This window comes from Sminthopsis crassicaudata, chromosome 3, assembly GCF_048593235.1.
Source record: "Sminthopsis crassicaudata isolate SCR6 chromosome 3, ASM4859323v1, whole genome shotgun sequence".
Lineage (NCBI taxonomy): Eukaryota > Metazoa > Chordata > Mammalia > Dasyuromorphia > Dasyuridae > Sminthopsis > Sminthopsis crassicaudata.
This window is the reverse complement of record NC_133619.1, coordinates 171,341,667-171,361,072: the sequence shown is the minus strand read 5'-3', so window position 1 is coordinate 171,361,072 and position 19,406 is coordinate 171,341,667. Positions and strand designations below refer to the sequence as shown.

At 38.3% G+C, this 19,406-nt stretch overlaps 1 long non-coding RNA gene across 6 annotated transcripts in view; it reads right to left on the bottom strand.

The window, feature by feature from the left end:
• Positions 1 to 9,713: 9,713 nt before the first annotated feature.
• Positions 9,714 to 19,406, bottom strand: part of LOC141560810 (uncharacterized) — a 1,071,928-nt gene continuing 1,062,235 nt past the window's right edge. For all 6 annotated transcript variants that reach the window (XR_012487821.1, XR_012487822.1, XR_012487818.1 and 3 more), the window contains 2 exons: positions 17,874 to 17,991; positions 9,714 to 17,618 (listed from right to left, as the gene is read on the bottom strand). This is a non-coding gene — a long non-coding RNA (uncharacterized LOC141560810). The remainder of the gene's footprint in view (positions 17,619 to 17,873; positions 17,992 to 19,406) is intronic.

Below are 19,406 nucleotides of genomic sequence, written 5' to 3'. Positions count from 1 at the left end.
ATTACAACTTTAAAATTTTATGGTTTTATGCACATATGAGATTCCTTAATCAAATGTAAGCCCAAATCACCCTTAATATTCAGTGAATTTGGGGTAAATTCCTTCATATCCTGAGATATGCTGTCATAATGGGTAGATGAGCTAGTTACTAGATTGCTCAAAGAGGTATCAAAGATTGCTCAGAGGAGAAAAGCCTGGTGAGAAACAGAGATAGAGACCCACAAAGGGAAGAGAAACAGATAGACAGAGATAAAGATGGAAACAGACAGAAGAGATAAAACAGTAACAGAGATAGAAGGACAGAGAGATATAGACATACACACAGTGTATGGGCTCATATTTATGAGGTTTAATTAAAAAGAAATGAAACTTTTGACCTCAACTCACTTTTGACCTTAACTCACCTATAAGTGGAAATGGGGACTTAGAGGAAAAAATGAGTTTGGGTTTCAATATGTTTATTTTAAGATGTCTAACTGAACATCCAATTTGAGATGTCTAAAAGGCAGATATGAAATTGGAAATGAGCAGTGTCTGGGATAGGATAGGTAGTTTTGGAAACATCAGCTTAGGGATATTATTTAAATCCATAAAGGCTGATGAGAACACCTATTGAGATAATATAGAGGCACAAGAGGAAAGGAGACAAAATAGGTCTCTGAAGGATGCCTACATTTAGAGTGCATGATATAAAGGAAGATCTAGCTAAAGAGACAGAAGAAGCAATTAGGCAGGAGGAGAACAAGGAGAAAATAGTGTCCTAAATACTTAGAAAGAAGATGGTATCAATAAGAACTGGATGATGGATAATATCAAAGGTTGCAAAGAGGTTAAGGAGAATGAAGGTGGAGAAAAGGCCACTGGATTTGACAATTAAGAACATTGGTGACTTGTAGGTCCAAGTCCAGTATCACCTTTCCTTTGGTATCTTTCACACTTTAGCATTCTACTTGATCTTGCACAGGCAATCCAGAGCAAAGGAAAGTGAACTGGTCTTTGAGTCAAAAATTCTGCCTCTGTTATTTACTAGCTTTTTGACCCTTAATAAGATATAACTTTTCTAGGGCTCAGTTTCCTTATATTAAAAATGGAAGTAATAATCCTTGCACCATTTACCTATAGAGTTGTTGTGAAGAAAATTTCATGTCAATATGAGTTATCTTTTTCACCAGAATCCTATTCTGATGCCTTCCTAGATCAATGAGAGGGCATGACAGTAGAATATAGATTCCAGCACCACCCACAAGCTGGAAAAGCTTTGAGAAAGAGTCTGATAATAGATTCTGTCTTTTAGTCTGTGTCTTCATAGCACTCGTGGGTAACTTAGGAAGGGCTCATTGCTAGACTGACTTCAGGGTCATTTTCTTGATCTTGCAGGTAAAAGTAAAGTTGTGTGCTTTTATGTCTATTGGGAACAAATTGTTGCTCACACCAACAACTTCATAGTTTCAAGTTTTTAATAAATTCTTCCCTTCCTCTCTGGAACCCTAGAGTATATATAGTATGAGCTAGGTATTGAGTAGGCTGCACAATATCACTTAGTTATTCCTGAATTATATACTATTTCCATTATTCCCTTTCATAAGAGTCAGCTTTATCTCCTCAGAGAGACTGTAAGTTCTTTGTGTTTAGGGGTAATTTTAAAAAACTTCTTTTGAACCTCTTCTCTAGCCCGCCACCCCCATCTCTCACTGTCGTGAAACCTTATTATCAAATTATTTTGTAGTAGAAGTAATCATAATTAGAGCATAAACTTCTTCCCATTTATCTCCAATTGACAACAAAAATAAAAACAAAAGCCTCACAACAAATATGCATGGTCAGGCAAAACAAATTCTGTTGTTGTCCAAGTCCAAAAAAGCTCTGTCTCATTTTGCATTTCAAAGTCCATCTGTCAACAGATGGCTAGCATGCTTCATCTTCCATCATCTGGAATCAAAGGTTTTTCCATTAGTATTAAGAATTCTAACAGTTCACCTTATCTATATAGTCTATGTATACTTGTTTAGATATTTGAATTGCTCATATGAAAATATAATTAGCCCAATTCTCTGCCTAGGGATTTTGACAAAAATTAAGGAAAACCTTCTATAGATTTATGTATTGTGAAAATAGAAGCCTGCTTTTTTATAATTATAAATTAAGAAAAGGAAGGGAACTTCAAAGCCATTTTGTCAATGTATAGGAAACTAAAGCATAGAAAGATTGTTTTTTGTCCACAGTCACCCACTGGCAACATTAAGTGTCAGAGCCGAGATTTAAATCCAGCAATATTTCTCCTGCCTCAGTTTAGGTATATGAACAGAATAACTACAAAGGTGCACTTCTCCCATGATTTTCCTCTTGTGTAGTTTATACTGTATTCTCCATAGCTTAGTGTAATCACATATTACATGCTCTGAGATTTTACTGAATATTTTTAATCATCTTTATTTATTTAAAATATAAAATAAAATATAAAAATATAACTAATACACACATTTTTTCAACTACATGTAAAAGAAAAATTTAACATTTTTTAAAAATTTTGAGTTTCATATTTTCTCTTTTTCCTCCTTCCTTATTGAGAAGGTAAGCAATTTAATACAAGTTATACACATATAATAATATAAAACATTTCCTTATAAGTCATATTATGAAGAAAACATAGAAAAAATAAAAACAAGAAAAATATAGAATGTTTTTTAAAAGTATGTTTCAATCTGCATTCAGATTCTATCAGTTCTTTCTCTGGAGATGAATAACATTTTTTTCCATCATAAATTCTTCAGAATGGTCTTGCATCCCTGTATTGCTGAAAATAGCTAAGTCATTCACAGTTGATCATCATACAATTTGGCAGTTCTTGTGTACAATGAACATTCTCCTGGTTCTGCTCACTTCAGTTTGCATTAGTTCCTGTAAACGATCCTTGTTTTTTAAAACACAATAGCATTCCATCACAATCATATACAGCAACTTGTTCTGTCATTCCCTGATTGAATTTCTCAATTTCCAATTCTTTGCTACCACTTCTATAAAAATCCTTTATATATATATATATATATATATATATATATATATATACATACGTGTGTGTATACATATATATAATGTGTGTGTATATATATATATGTGTGTGTGTGTGTGTGTATATGTGTGTGTATGTGTATATATACACTTTCCTTTGTTATATCTATATCTATATATTTTTGGGATACAGACCCAGTAGTGGTTTTGCTGGGTCAATGGGTTTACACAGTTTTATAGCCTTTTGTGCATTAATTGCTCTCCAGAATGGTGGACTCAACTTACAACTCCGTCAATGGTGTTTTAGTGTTCCAATTTTCCCGCAACTCCTCAAACATTTGTCATTTTCTTTCTTTCTTTCTCCTTTGGTCATGTTTGCCAGTGGTTGTCATTTTTTCATCTTATTTCAGTGGAACAAAATAAAAAATTACCTATGGATCATATATATTCCATCAGTCCTTGTTTGTCATTTAAAGAAACACATCAGAGTGGGCATATGTCACTCTGCTTTCCTACCCCACCAAAATTCACTTTCTATTACTATATATAATATTTCTATATGCAAGATATATTTCATATTTCTTAATTTATCCTTCAGGAATCTCTTCCACCTTGTTTCAATTTACTTTTTAAATTTTAACTTCCATTACCACTTTATCATATTACCTACTTCATCTTGCTATTTTTCATGAAACAAACCAAACTATTCTCTTCTTTATGCCCCAGAACATGTATGACTCTAGGCAAACCACATGATCTTTCAACATCCCCATATAAATGCATGGATTGAGGAATTTCTTCTTTTCAATTTTCTCATATCATTGGCCTGGTAAAAATGTATACATACATATAGAAGAATGTATATGTATATATCTGCTTACTCACACCTACATTTTTCTACCCATAGATCAATATAGATATTTATATAAAAAGAGATAGAAATACCCTAAAGATTAGTTGAAAATTTCCTAATGAATGACAGTTTTAGAATCATTGATTAGAACCATCAATCTATAGAGGCAATCATCATTGGGCAAGTGATTCGACTCAATAACAAATATTTATCCCTATGGCTGACACAGCACCCATTATAGCACATTTTGTTGAATTAGAATTGATTATTTCCTAAGCCCTGACCAAATTTTATTCCATGAATGAGTGATGTCATAGGCCAAAGCTCCTTAAACTGTGGTTTATGACCCCATATGGGATCATATAACTGAATATAGGGTTAACAAAATTATTATTTATTATGGGTAAATGTGTGATTTGTATACTTATTTATGTACCTACATACCTGGGGTTGTGTAAAATTTCTTAGACAAAAAGGGATCAAGAGTGGAAATAGTTTAAAAAGCTCTGGCAAAGGCTTCAAAGGGTCCTCCTCTGAATTCTCAATGTTTTCTGGCACAAAAGAAAATAAAGTAATGGTTATTAATTTTAGCAAAGATGAATTCAGTTCCTTTTTTTTATAAAAAGAAAAAACGTATCTATGCAAAGTGCTCCATGATTTGGAAGATAATCACTCACTACATTAGATACTCCTCTCAGGAACTCTTCTCCTGGCAAATGACATTGTCCATTTTGTAAAGAATTAGAATACCTATTATTGTTGTTTGTCCTTCATTTTCAAAGAGGATCAATGACATCACAGAATGATGTCTTGACTTTCATGTGATTTAGATTTAAGTGAGACAAAGTTACAAAAAGTCATCAGACTCTCTTTTAATTCCAGAGTCATTAAAGTCCAGTGGCAGAGCAAAAGTCAAGGACGAGTGATAGGACAGCAGTCAGTGTTTGACCTTGGCATTTTTGATGTTTGACCAAGCTCATAGAGCCTGCTTTAGTCACCTTTATGGCCTTTGGAAGAAATTGTTCTCCTTTGCCTACTCTGCCTGAGGGGAACTTTTCACATGTTTAGGGTAGTTACTACCCTAACTCTTGTTTGACGTGAGACCTGTCACTTACTCTCAACTTCGTTTAGCCTGTCTGTTTTGTTGGTTTTATAGGAGTGCGGTTGATGTACATGCCTCAGCTTTTTGGAGCACAGGTAAGAATTGGGTGAAAAATGGACACCAAAGTGGATGAGCATCTATAAAAAAGGGCTCACTGATCCTTCACATCAAAGGTGCTCTACTCCTTGAATATCCCATAATGCCTACTAATAGTTGAAGAAATAATAAAATATACAAAAGACATTTAACTACTTAAGATATTATTTCCCCTGAAATCATAGAAACTGCTAATTAAATAAAAATTGACAAAACTCTGAGTACAAAATATTGTGTTGTGTACTCTATTTTCTGGGATACAGGCAAAAAACATGCCATAGATGCAAAACTGGTTGAGCCCTAAGAAATCATCTACCTCAGCCTCCTCATTTTATAAGTGAAGAAATTGAAGCCCAGAGTAGTTCAGTGACATGCCCAATATCAAACAGTACTGAGTATCAGAAGTAGGACTAGAACCCAGGTTTTCTGGTAAAAACCTCCTATTAACTCTAATAATCTGACATAGAAAAGGTATGGCAGCCATAATGCTCTGATTTCTAATGGTGATAAATTGGGTCCTCAAAATAGACTTTGAATTTTAGAACTTCAATCCTTCAAATAACTCTGTGACTTACACTATCAAAGATCCTATATGGGCACACTAAGGACAGTTCTCCAACCCTTTGTCTCCTTTTCTTCACTTAAAAGAAGTGTGGGGTTTTTTTAATTATAAAAAGTCTTCATTCCAGACCTCAGCTTCTAGTGCATTTTGCTTTTGCTATTTTTGTTTTTGCAGCTGTTGCTGCAAAGTTCACATCCTCACACAGCTGTTGCTCGCCATCAAATTTTTTGAAGTACTACAATATTCTTTCTTTCAAAGTGTTAATCTTGCTATTAAAAATCCAATCAGGAATTTTCAGTTTCCAGGTTATCTTTTTTATTTTGCTACTCTTTTTATGTCCCCAAGCCAATGACATTAATTTAGACCATAAAAATGAACATTTCTGACAATATGAGGTATGTTTCCAAATAATTTTGTCAACAGGTTGTTACTTTAGTCACAAACTAAAAAAATCCAGTCACAAAAATATGTGTATCAATGTTCATTATGGTGAATGTCTTTTATTTCTAAGGATTTTAATACTCTGTGTGGTATGCCTAGATTGTCAAGGTACATAAGAAAAAGATTCTGTGTTCTCTTTGATAAAGGAAATGATCATCATTGGGATCCTGCTTTCTTGAGTTATGGATAATTATGCTTATTTGTGAAGTGATTAGGCTAGAAAGTAGGGGATGAATGTCTGGGGAAAATACCAGTTGAAGTGATAGATCCCCTATATGAGGTAATTAGATTACCAGTCCTTGTTTCTTTGGCAATATTAGAAGCAATTTTCTCTAAAGTTAATAGGAGTCTGTTTGAAGGAGAAAAAAGAAAAATCAGTGAATAAACAATATATAATTATGCAGAAAACATATAGGCAATGTTGGAGTCACCCATTGGGCCTAACGTGAAGTAAATATACATTTCTTTGCTCACTAGAGAGGAGTTTCTATCAAATGGGTCATAAGCTAAATCATTAAGAAAAATCACAAAAGTTAGTTTTTAAGAAAAGTACATATGAGGCCTAGAGCATTGGCTCAGAAATTTAGGGACTTTTATGGAACTTTTTATGCTTTTCAATGCAAGTTGTCTTACTAGCAAAAACATTTATAATTTACTTACCACTATATTAAAATCTAGATAAGGTCACTCATTTGTGATGGGACTTCTTTTCGGTCTTATCTGTTTCTGAGACATCTTGTAATAAGACTTTTTTTTTTTTTTTTTTTTTTTTTTGGTCTGTAGTGCTTTTTCAATCAGTGTAGCTGACACCAGATAATTTTAACACAAGGGATATATCACACAGGCTTGTATGAACATTGACCTAATTTAGCTAATCTTAGATGATTTATCCATAATATCTTGTCTATGAATATTTGAAAATGTAGGAGCCATTGTACACACTCTCACTCTCTCACTCTCTTTCTCTTTCTCTCTCTCTCTCTCTCTCTCTCTCTCTCTCTCTCTCTCTCTCTCTCTCTCTCTCTCTCTCTCTCTCTCTCTCTCTCTCTCTCTCTCTCTCTCTCTCTCTCTCTCTCTCTCTCTCCTCCCTCCCTCCCCTCCTCTCTCTCCTTTTCTTTAAGCCATTGGAGCAAATGTGCCCTACCAGTATATATTTTAAGTAAACAGTAGGGTAAAAATTAATTGGGAATTTTGCTTTTGCTTAGATTTTCTATTCTATGAGTCTTGTGCCTTGTCCCCCATGATTATGAGTGCCCCATTCTCTGTGTTTGTTTTTCCTTTCCCCCTCTTTTTATTCCAAACCAATTCTGAATGCTTAAAAGTAGAATAGAAGTATTTGACAATAAATAACTAAATTCCTTCAGCTTTTCATTTTGTTTTTTCATCATTGACTCAGCAAGTGAAATCAGAACAAACATGAGTCATCACAAAAATAAACAGCATTGTCATACTAATAAATATGCTTCCCTACACATGTAGTCATAGAAGAACAAAATTATTTGGATTTCTATTGGGGTATTTATTTATGATTCTCCAGCAAAATACATGTTGAATTTTTAGTGACTTTTCTTTGCAACTTTTGCATGAGGCATTATTTATTACAAAATGAAGTATCTCCATTATTTTCTTATCAATTGAATAGAAGCCTTGAGTAACAAAAGGGTAGGAATACTTTCCAAGCTATTAATGGAAAAGAATAAACTGTTTCCATTAGCTTACCTACAAGGACTTTGTCACACCTGGGATTTGAGAAACAATTCGTTTTTCTCTAAATTACAATTTAATTTAACTAAAAATAAAGCTATGTATATATAGAATCACAATAAGCAACTGGACAACTAGTTTGATAAAAAGAAATATTGTATTTCTATTTAGCATTTTTCCATGAAACACTTTGACACCTTTGCAAAACAGATCCACCTCCTCTCCATTTATACTGAATTGTTTTTTTCACAAATTATGCTGAATTCAAGGTAAATGTATAGATACAATTTTTGTGTAACAGTTGTAATGAAGTCTATTTCATCAGAGCAACAATTTTCTGGATGAAATCTACTACCATACCTTTCAGAAAACACTGTAATTCAAAAGAAATAACAAAACCTCTAACTTCTTTTTCATTCCAAGTCAAAACAAAGTAGAGTATTTCCAAAGATCTGACCTGAAAAAATACTGATATTATGTCATGTGACTTATTTGGCAAAAGTATGACACATCTTAAAAAGCCAACATCAAAAATCAGAGGCACAATATATTTTATTGAAATTCCCATTTTGGCAACATTTTTATTTATTGAAGAAAATATTTGCCAATAATGGGGTTTCTCTCCATTATCTGACACATTGTAGAAAAAGAGATTAAGAAGAAAGTTAGGGTATAAGAACTTATGCTGATGAGAAATTTGAGAACATGCTGAAAATAACCAAAAAAAATTCCTTTCTCACTTGTTGATTTGCCCCCAGTAACTTAAATTGATGTAAATTTCACCATCAGCTAGCATTCCTAGCCAGATTTCACAAAGTTAGTTCATAGTAAATTGAGGACTGCTGTCTTAGATCATAATCTAGCAATTAGGCAAGAATTAAAATAACAACTGAAAAGAAAATAATAATACAATGCAATGTGAAGTATTCCTCCCCATCTGATAGTGTTATAATATTCACATTCTCATGAAAGAAAGATGCTTCAATTGTATCTAGTTCTATTATAAATTATCTTTAAAATAAGACTGCTTTGCTTTCACTCCATATAGCACACTTATATAAACCTCATTACAACTTCAGGTTCAGAAAGAAAATCAAAAGGCCCCATACAATCAAGGCCCCAATGTATTCTACAATGTAAATGCATCTGCTTAGAAGCATTCATCTCATCAATATATGAGAAAGGATATGTAAGAACAACAAAGCAATCATTTAGACTTGTGCATGTATATATGTGCACATACACACATGTATGTATGTATGTATGTATGTTTATACAGGTATGTACAACAAAGCAATAATTTAGACTTGTATGTATACATACATGTGTATTATATATGTATATTGTATATACATATACACACACAATCATTTTAAGGAGGTCTGGCATTGAAGGGTGTATGGCCCAGAAATAAACATTCCCTTACCTTGTTTTAGAATCCATTCTGCACTACCTCATAGAGACTTAAATTTCATGATTGATATTGCATACCACTTGTGTGTGTGAATTGCTTATTTATTGTCTTCTGCATCATTTTCAACCAAACCTGGTCCATGAGGAAATAATAATAAAAAATAATATAATTTGCTATGCTCTATTCATCGAATATATTATTTTCTTCCCCCATGTGTGAGAGGGCCAGATGCAGCAGCTCAGTGCCCGATGATAACGAACATGAAAAATATAGTGAGTACATTTACCAGAGATAACCACTGTTTGGCTCTGGTTGTGGAGGAAGATGTCAGGAAGAGGAGGAAGCTCAAGGTGAAAGTGGAATCAAACAGGGCAATTCCAATAGCCTTGTATTGGAGAGAGCCATCTGCATCCAGAGAGAGGATTATGGGGACTGAATATGGATCACAACATAGTATTTTTACCTTTTATTGTTGATGTTGTTGTTTGCTTGCTTGTTATTTTCTTTCTCATTTTTTTCTCCTTTTGATTTGGTGTGTGTGTGTGTGTGTGTGTGTGTGTGTGTGTGTGTGTGTGTGTGTGTACATGCAAGCGCGTGCCCACGGGCGTGCTCAATATGATAGATGTGGAAATGTTTGGAAGAATTGCACATATTTAACCCATATTGATTGCTTACGGTCTAGAGGAGGGGGAGTTGGGGAGGGATGGGAACACAGGGTTTTGCAGGGCTAAATGTTGGAAACTATTTTTGCATGTATTTTGAAAAATTAAAAAAAATCAAATAACATTGTTCCCTGCTAGATTACTGACTGCGAGGTAGTGGTCCCCCGGACTCTTAAGTCTGGATTTCCAAGATCAGGGTCCCCAGGGCTCCCTTCCAGTGTTTCGTGACCCGCGCCTAGTCTAGAGAAATAATTCTGGCAACTAATTAAATCATTGGCAAAACTACGGGTATCATCAGGGTGCCGATGACTGGGGGAGCCCAAAAAGGTGTGCCTTATGAAAATAATCTGAAAGACTTGAATGTCCGGTTTCCCCCCACCCCCCTTGTGAATTTCCTAGGACAGCGTTCCGTTTCTGCTGGTTCAGTGGGAAAGGCGCTTTATAGCTGGAATCAAAGGTCCCAGTTGCAGCTCTGACTCTGACTCCGTGATTTTGAGCAAATTACTTAACATCTAGGCCTCTCTTTCCTGTTCCGTATGAGGGTGGTGGAGCAAAAGACCTCTAAGTCTGACTCAAGTTAGCAACCTAATACCGTTACGAAATTCCCTTTCTTAATCTCTGGACTTCTGTTGCTATCTTCTCAAATCCGTCCTGGTATAATTTTTCTCACCACCAATCTAGCCTTTTGTATTAGGGAAATGTGTATTGGGGCGGGATGAGGGAAGCCAGGTGTCTGGTAGCGACTACTGAGAAAAGGGTTTATAATCGATTAGCTAAGTGCCGGTGTGAGGCAGCAGACATCCAGGTTTTGAGAGATGGAGAAGGAAGAACACCTTGGGCCTTCTTAAGATGGGGATAGAGTGAAATCTACCTATGAAATCCACTAAGTTAAAATCTTCGTCATCCAGTAGAATTTAAAACGCATTTTCCTTTTTTTAAAAAAATATAATTTAAATTTATTATCATTGTTTTTACTTTAGGTCATTTGCCACTATTTCCTAATCCTGGATCTGCCCTGTCTTCTTCATCAAAAATCAAAACAGTCAAAAGAGAGAACAAAAGGAAGATGCAGGACAGCAAAGACGGGGAATAGATTTCTAGGAAAGTGAAGAAACAGAATTGGGGGAGTGAGCCTAAGGGTATGCAAGGGATTCAGAAACCAAGTACCTAGGAAAAGAAACATTAATTTAATTTGAACCCTGATACTATTAAAAAAAAAATGATAAATTCATGGCACTTTCCTTCTCACTCGGTGGACATGGGAGAAAGATAGGCCTGAGAGAATACTTGAGCATTCTAAGTAACTATCTTTTGGGAGAGTAGACAAGGTGTTGATTTAGAGCTAAGAAAGACTTCTGAGCTAACTTTATAAATCAGCTTACTTTATAAAGGAAGCTGAGATTCAAAGATGTTAATGACTGGCTTTCCAAAAGCTAACAGAATTTAGGGTTAACCTAACAGAATTGTAAAGCACTTGGTGCAATTTTAAAACCCTATGTAAATGTGAATTTATTATTGTTATCATTATTTTCCCATCATTAGTACTGTTCTCTCTTATATCCAGGCAGCTTTAGGTCTTCGCTGAAAAAGTTTGCTTTTCCTCATTTTAATACAGCTAAGTTGAGAGCCAGCTAAATTGAGAGAAAGAAAGAAAGTGTTATGGTAGGGAGATAGTTCCAGAATATTCCCTGAGATGTCAGGGCTGAAAGCTAAGTGCGATGAAGGAAAATTAAAACACAGCTGTGCCTTAATTCACTTTCCAAGTTGATAGACATTTCTTCCCAAACTGGGCCTTCTTAAGGTAGGGATAGGGTGAAATACCTTTGTCATCCAGCAGATTGCAAAACACATTTTCCTTTATTTTATTTTATTATTTTGGGCCATTTGCCACTATTTCCCAATTCTGAGACTGCCCTGCCTTCCTTATCAAAAATCATAACAGACATATATTGCTAATTTCGTTTTCTTCATTTATTTTCTTCCCTATTTTATTGCCATGAGATCCCCTGAGATCTTCCCCACTCCGCCCCCTCCATCTCCAGTGGGGCAAAAACTGGAAAGGTATTGGTTGTTTTACAGAAGTAGACATAGAAAGTTGGAAGGGAAATTGTTTCCAGTAGAAATTTTAATGTCGTTTTGCTGGAATACCTGATTCAAGGTGTTTATTATCAATAAGGCTCCCACCTGGTCTGGTCTTGGGAGGTCCCTGGGAAATAAAGACTCCGTGCCCAGTGATTTCCACTCAGGTCAGTTCCTGCTCATTACATCGAAAATAGTTTTCAGTGGTGAAGGTATTCTACCTTAACTATCCGCAATAGTGCCTTTACTGACAACTTAGAGAATCGGGTTAGATTTTACCCTGATTTAAGGGAAAACAAAACAAAACAAAAAAGAGGAACTCAATTTATTTTATGATCACAAGATTAAGAACATACAGAAAATATTCCCATGGTTGAGTAAGGCTACCTTTCTTCTTCCACTTAGTCCTCATTTTTCAGTCACTCCCAGGAATAAATATCCTAGAGGCCCCATGGGAAGTGGATGAGAGAAAAACTGTCCTTTCTCTTTCCAAAAACCAGCCCATGGCCATGGCCACGTGCTCTCTGGGGCATGGGAAGAAATACTCGAAGGTTCAGGGTGTGCAACACTCAGGTTCAGAAGAAAGGCAGAACTCCCCAGAAATTCTCTCTGTCTCTCATTTCCTCACACCTACCACCAACATCCTTCTGTTCTAGTTCTAGTTTACTCTCTTGCCCCTTCTGGATCACAGCTATAGGACCACATGCAGAGTTCTCCAGATTTAGTAGATGGGATCTCAGCAACAGGTTTCTCGGTGTTTCTGACTCCTTGAAGCGGGGAAAGGAGGGAGATTATCTTTAATTGCAAGAGTTCCACCTGGGGAGAAAGGGGGAAGAGTTGAGGGTGTGTGTGTGTGTGTGTGTGTGTGTGTGTGTGTGTGTGTGTGTGTGTGTGTGTGTGTGTGTGTGTGTGTGAAAAACAAAGAACTCGGTGATGAATTGAATGGAGAGGAAAGGAGAGAGGAAAGGAGAAAAGGAGAGGGTAGGAAAGGAGAGGAGAGGATTAAAATTAATTCGGTCATTTGAGAAGGGGGAGAGCAATTAATTAATTAATAATTCAATTGAATATCACTCCGCTGAATCATAGTTTTATTTCCCTTTTTACAAGCCAGTGGACTTTCCACACAGCGGTGATGATAACTGTTTTAAATAAGTCTTTCGTGTATATCAAGGACAGTCTTTTAAAATAATTGATTGTGGAGAGGTGCTAACTCAGCTCGAAATGATAAAAACACTATTTAGCGCCATTCATTTCAGTCTAGTGCCCAATGTAAAGTTAACACTTTAGCCCACATTCATTTTGTGTGATTAAAAAAAAAAAAGTGTATCGACTATTAACTTTTGAGTGAACGTCAAATCCAGGTTAGCCCATTATGGAGCGCAAAGTCAAATCGGAACACTCCTGAAAAAAATGTGAAAGCATCAGATGCAACAACAGCCCTGCTAAACTTGATTTTAATCTTAAAGGATGACGGCTGTGTCTCTGAGTTAGGCGTTCAAGCTGAGAGCTACAGGGAAGGTTTAAAAAGTATATGAATGCACCAGAAAAAGGAAACTATGAATCGATCAGCTATTGTAGCTTTCAAACCCTTCTTTCCTCTCTAGTCCTGTTCCCGACTCTCTTATCCTCTTTCCCTACCCCCTATCAACACAAGGGAATCTGTGACTCCGAAACATGTCACGGAGAAGTGAAATCTTTGCAGAGGAGCCTGCTAATGCATTCAGAATGTATAGTTTTCCAAATCTGATGTTTTGCAATGATGACATTAGTGTGGCAACCAAAGGTCCGAGACGACAAGTCTGCTGCAGCTGCTCTGCGCTTTGAAATACCCAAGACAATGGGAGCCACTGTTCTCCAGCGCTTCGCCTTTCCACTCCATTTGCATAGTCTGTTCTGCCTGATTGACCAGCTTGGTCTGTCCGAGGGACCAGCATTGTTCACAGATCACTTCAAGATGGCAGAGATGACAAGATTCAGGTGAGAGATGAAGTGGGATGATTCTCGAAAGCCTTAAGAAAAAGAAGCCCTGGGAACTCCGGCGCGAATGGGACAAGAATCAGCCACACGGTTTATTCAGTTTCAGTGTCTGTTTGCGTGTTTGTTTATAAAGACCTCATCAGTGGCTAATGGGCAAATGCAGAAACTGAGGATTTCAATAGGCATCTCACCATCTCCCAAACTGAGGGAGGCGGTTTTTGTTCCCACTTCAAGCTAAAATCATTGTTGGAACTGTTTTATTTAGTTTCACTCGTTCACTTTTAGAAGTTTTTGTTTTTGTTTTTGTTTTTGAAGTTAAACTATGGAAATGGAGACCCATGTGTCGTGCTTTTTTTTCCCCCCTGGGACCAAAGAGATGTGTGACGAATTGATGCTGAATTTGTTATTTTCCGGAAACGTGATTTTAAAGAGGGGATCTTGTTCACTCGGGTGGCAAATCCGAGTTTCAAGGAGGAGAAGGCTGAATCAAAAACTCCTTCACCCCCAAGTTAGCAACAGAGCACTGTACCTGGTTTCAAAATTAAATCCTGTTTCACCCTTGTTGCAGATATTCATGTAACACGAACACACACACACACACACACACACACACACACACACACACACACCACTAAAATGATTTTCATTTGACATTGATGTTTTGACTTCATCTCAAAAAAGACAAAATCTTTGCAATACAAGTACCTTTTCCCCGGAGAGGTTTCAGTACCATTTGCTATGATTTCTTTCCACCTAACAGCACTGATGGCGGATGGAGCACAAAAACATTTCCACAGCCAACGTTTTCTTTCCCTAGGGATTTCAATCATTGTTTAGTGTAAATATTGCCAATAACTTGCTGATACTGAACTTCTAAGTCTAAGGAGGTCTGGGTGGCGTGTGAGCTCTGTTGGGGTGGAGGGAAGGTAAGGAAGAAGAGACAAGGGGAGAGTGTAAATTACTTGTTGTACCTTGTTTACACTTTTCTCCAATTTACAAAAAGGCCAGGCACTTTCTTGCCCGAGGGGTTGAAAGGATGGATTTGTGTAATTTAGTTGTACAATCTTCCAGCAGCCTGGAATACTAAAAGGGCTCTTTCTGGGACTTTAAGAGTGCGCTTTCTGCTCACTGAGCGCATCCTCCGCGACCTCGAGCGGTCTCCGCCACACTTGGGGCATTGCTGTATCTATCGTCCCTCATTCGGTGCCACTAGCTCTCTTCATCTTCACTCTGTCCTCCCCATCCGTTCCACTCACCTCCCGTAATAAACCCCAAACACCACAGAATTAGTATTGGGTTCTTCTTAGCCCGCACTCCCTCCCCGTCTAAGAGTGGGACCAACACCCCACCGGACTACTTCAGGGCACCAGGAATTTGTTTAAATCCCCTCCTGTGTTTACTGGTGACGGGAGAGACGTTTATCTGGGGGGTGGGGTGGGGGTGAGGAATATAACGATTAATACAACCGCAGGTTTCCAGATAAGTGATTGTGATGGAGATTGTTGGCGAGAAAATAGACAATTATCCGCTGTTAGCTTTACATAAAGATCGCATTAACTTGAATTAGTTATCAGACAAAAGAACATCTGAACGCGCCGCACCTTCCTGCCAGCCTAGGCGGCGGCGCGCGCAGGCTACCCGGCTTCCAAAGGTTCTCTTCACTCCTACTGCCGCCTCCTGCTCGGCCCACCCCCTGGACCGAGAGTCCTGTACCCGACTAAGGAAAAACAGATCTTGCTATAGCCCATGGGAGGAACTAAAAAAACCAAAACAATAAAAACAAAAAAATGGCAAGAGAGGGTGGGTTTTGGAGGCCAGAACAGTTGTCGTTGCTTCGCCTCTGCAGCAAATGCTGAAGGCACTTTTCCGAGAAGGGAAGCTGCAGGGGGCAAGGAATTGGGATCCGGAGGTGAGAGTCCTTTAGATGGCTGTGAGGACGGAGGTAGCTTGAGTGCGACTCAATCAGCCGGCGTGCACTAACTCCCATGGAACAGAATGAACTAGAACACCTACTCAGCCGGCAGTCAGAGGCCGAGCCGGGCCAAAGGGCAGGGAGGGCGCCGAGCTTGAGGGGGAAATCAGGGGTCCCATATAGTGGCTAGGGGCCAGAGGGCATTCAGGGCAAGGAACGGGCATCCCAGAGAAATGAAATCTTCCCTTCCCCCCCCCCCCCCGGGTATGAATGGACACGGAGAAGTCCGAGTCTTTTTCTACTCTTGTAGGAAAGTGATAAAACAGGAATTGCCTCGATAGTTTATGTGTTGAAACTCAAAGTCCATTTCCCCTCTCTTCTCTAACTCCCCTCATTTCTCCTCTCGCCTTTCCCATCTTATCATCTCAGACTGAAAAACCCTTTTTATAGTTCCCTCTTCTCCCTTCCCCAACTCCTCCTCCTTTCTTTCTTTCTCTCTTTCTCTCTCACCCTTTCCGTCTCTATTCCTATCTCGTCCCCCGCCCGCTCTCCCCACCTCCAGGAAATGCTGATTTCTCAGTCATTGGTACCGTAATTAATTACAATGCGAGGTGACCCCCGTCTCTTTCTCTTCCACTAGAAAAGGACAACTCGGGAATAAAGATCAGGCAAGCAGGAAACTTGCTTTGAGCACAGGTTCAGTGAAATGTTTTCGGGACACAAACTGATGTGGGTCCTACTCTTGGACTTTTAAGATGGAAATGCAACCAGTGAGGGCTCTGAGTGCCCTAAGAATTAATATAAAGTTGTTTATACTCCCAAATTCGCCTTTCTCCATCAAGTATGAAGGAAGCAATCTTAGGTATCCCCGTGGTGGCACCCATTTTCCAACACTATAATTATGAGGGAAGAGGGAGGAGAAAAAGTAGGTAGAAATGGGAGAACTGAGGTATCGCTAGGGGCAAACATTTGGAATTCTGGGAACACTGCTGTGATCGATGCTTGAAGTGGACTGGAGTCGGAGAGTAGAGGCTCCAAGAATGGGGAGGGGGCAAAGGAATTCAGTTCGGAAGGATACAGGGAAAGAATCTCGATTTGCCGGCTCCCGTATTTGGGAGGAACTGGTTGGAAGAAAGCTACACTGTACAGCCAGACGGTTGGTCTTTTCTATGCTGGTCCTCATAGTTGTGTTACCATTGCGACCACTTTTTCATATACTTTTATTTAATATGAAAATTTTAGGAGAATGGGGCAAACTTGAAGATACCCAAAACTCCCCGTCCTGCAGCAGGACTGACGATCTTCGCCGCCGCTGGAAACCTCTGTTCTCTTAGGCAGGGCCTCCCTAGCACCCTGGAGCTGTCCCCAGTGATCTGTGTGCCGCTGCTTGGGCCACAGCCCCTGCAGCAGCAACCACCGCCGCCGCCGCCGCCGCCGCCGCTGGGTCCCCGCTGAATAGAGCGGATAATGACCCCCGGTTCCCAAGACAGGCTTTCTGCTGCCTGGTGAGCCTTGGATTTGTGTGGTCCAAGCCTTTCCCAGCTTGTCCCATTCTGTCACCGGGATAAGGGGCTCCCTCGGCTCGTTTGCACCTGCGTCGCTTTTGGCTCCTTCAGGAATGCGCTGAAGCTTGTAATCAGCTTTGTGAAGCCATTGAGTGCACGGCTGAGTGAAACTTCCAAAGCTCGAGGAATACTGGCCCGGTGAATAGGAGCCAGCATGGGGCTGCTCTCCAAGCCTTCGCGCTGCCAAATTCCAGCAGAGCCCCTCACAATCAGTCCACACAAGCTTTACTGCTTTCCCCACACTAAGAAAAGTGAGAAAAGAAAAGCTAAAATACCAGTCACCGAGGTTAGCAGTTTGTTCCCAGATTAATGGCAAACGGCTCCCCCCAGACGAAGCTCACCAATTCAGGAAATATACAAAAAGGGGTGGGGTGGGGGTGGGGATGGAGGGTGGGGAGGGGGGAGGGAAAAGGAGCCAATTATTAATATCATTTCATATGCGTTCACATTTTCTTGTCCTTATCCCTCCTCCTCCTCCACTTCCAAGATGAGTATACCTTATCAACAAGGCCAGGAGGCTCTGGTATCGGTTCCAGATCTGTGCCAAGGACTTCGGGCCCCACTAAATTTCTGAAGGTTGAATGTTTCTTCCAGATGCCACGAAGGATATGAATTCTGTGCCAAGAGAGACAGTCCAAAGATTGGCCTTGGGGTCAAGAAATTGAGTTTTGAGTCAAGGCTTTGCCATTTAATTCATCTGAACCTCAGTTTTAGCATCTGGAAAATGGGAATAATGTTGCTTCTCCTGACTTTTCTTAAACTTCATAGGACTGTTGCCAGGGTCAAATGGATTAATGGCCATGAAAAGAGTTTGAAAGCCATAAAACACAATTCAAATGTAAGGCAATCATATTATTTATAAAAAAGGTGATTAGAGGTGTGTGTGTGTGTGTGTGTGTGATATGCTGAAATAAGCCTATGCTTGAACATCTGAATCCATTCCTATTCCTTAATCAGATGCTCTATGTCACCCAAGTTATGATTTCTATGTGTCCCTACATATCTGAACATGATGACAATGAGTAAGAGAAGTGGTCACAGAAAAGGAGACAAAACTCTCATGTTATTTTCTTCTGACTAAATGGCATAAAATTGGCAATATTACATACTTTTTATTTCTCTTCTCTCCTGACTTACTTTTCATGTGAAGAGAAGTGAAAAAAGATGTTTCTCCCCTTCAATTGGATTTTTCTCTCAAAAAGAAAGATTTCTCTAAGAAAGAGGGCACACTTGGTAAACAGCCTACGACTACCTAGAAGCTTCTAAAAGCCTCAACATAAGTTTTCTCAATTTTGAGAAATATTTTTTAAAATGTTAATTATTTTTTAAAGTCTGAAGTCAAAGAGATCTTGGGAAATGTAGTCTTACTGATCATTTCTCTCTGTGGTTTGTGAGGACTATCACCTCAAATAAAGAAGGAAAGATAGCATTATGATTCAATGCTCTTGAAAAATCCTAATTTAAAGCTCATGCGTCCTGTTTAATGAGCTAACGATCCAATCCTTCCCTCCCTCCTTAGAGCACCTGTCCTACTATTTTTTTCAAGTGCAAATTTATCATTTTTCAAGATTTCACCAGGATTTTCATCCCTTCAATGGACACAAGCATCCCCCAATCCTGCAGTGTTTACTCACAGCAAGATGCCATTCATCCTGTGGGTGTGCAGTAATGCATCACTGGGCATTGTGCTAAATGGTCCCCTAGTGGTATGAAAGAGTTAATGCGTCTCTTTAAATGCCTAACTTATTTTCAAGCCCTGGTGAGAATAATGATAAATAGCTGAAGATGAACAGAGGAGAATTTCCTTTGTAGAGGTTACATGACATCCCTTCTCTAGTTTACCATCCCATGGAGTTCTTGACTATACCCATAAGGTGAATAGAGCAAGATATATATATATATATATATATATATATATATATATATATATATATATATATATATATACATATATATATATATACATATATATATATATGCGTATATATATATATACATATATATATATATAAAATCATAGAACCATAGAA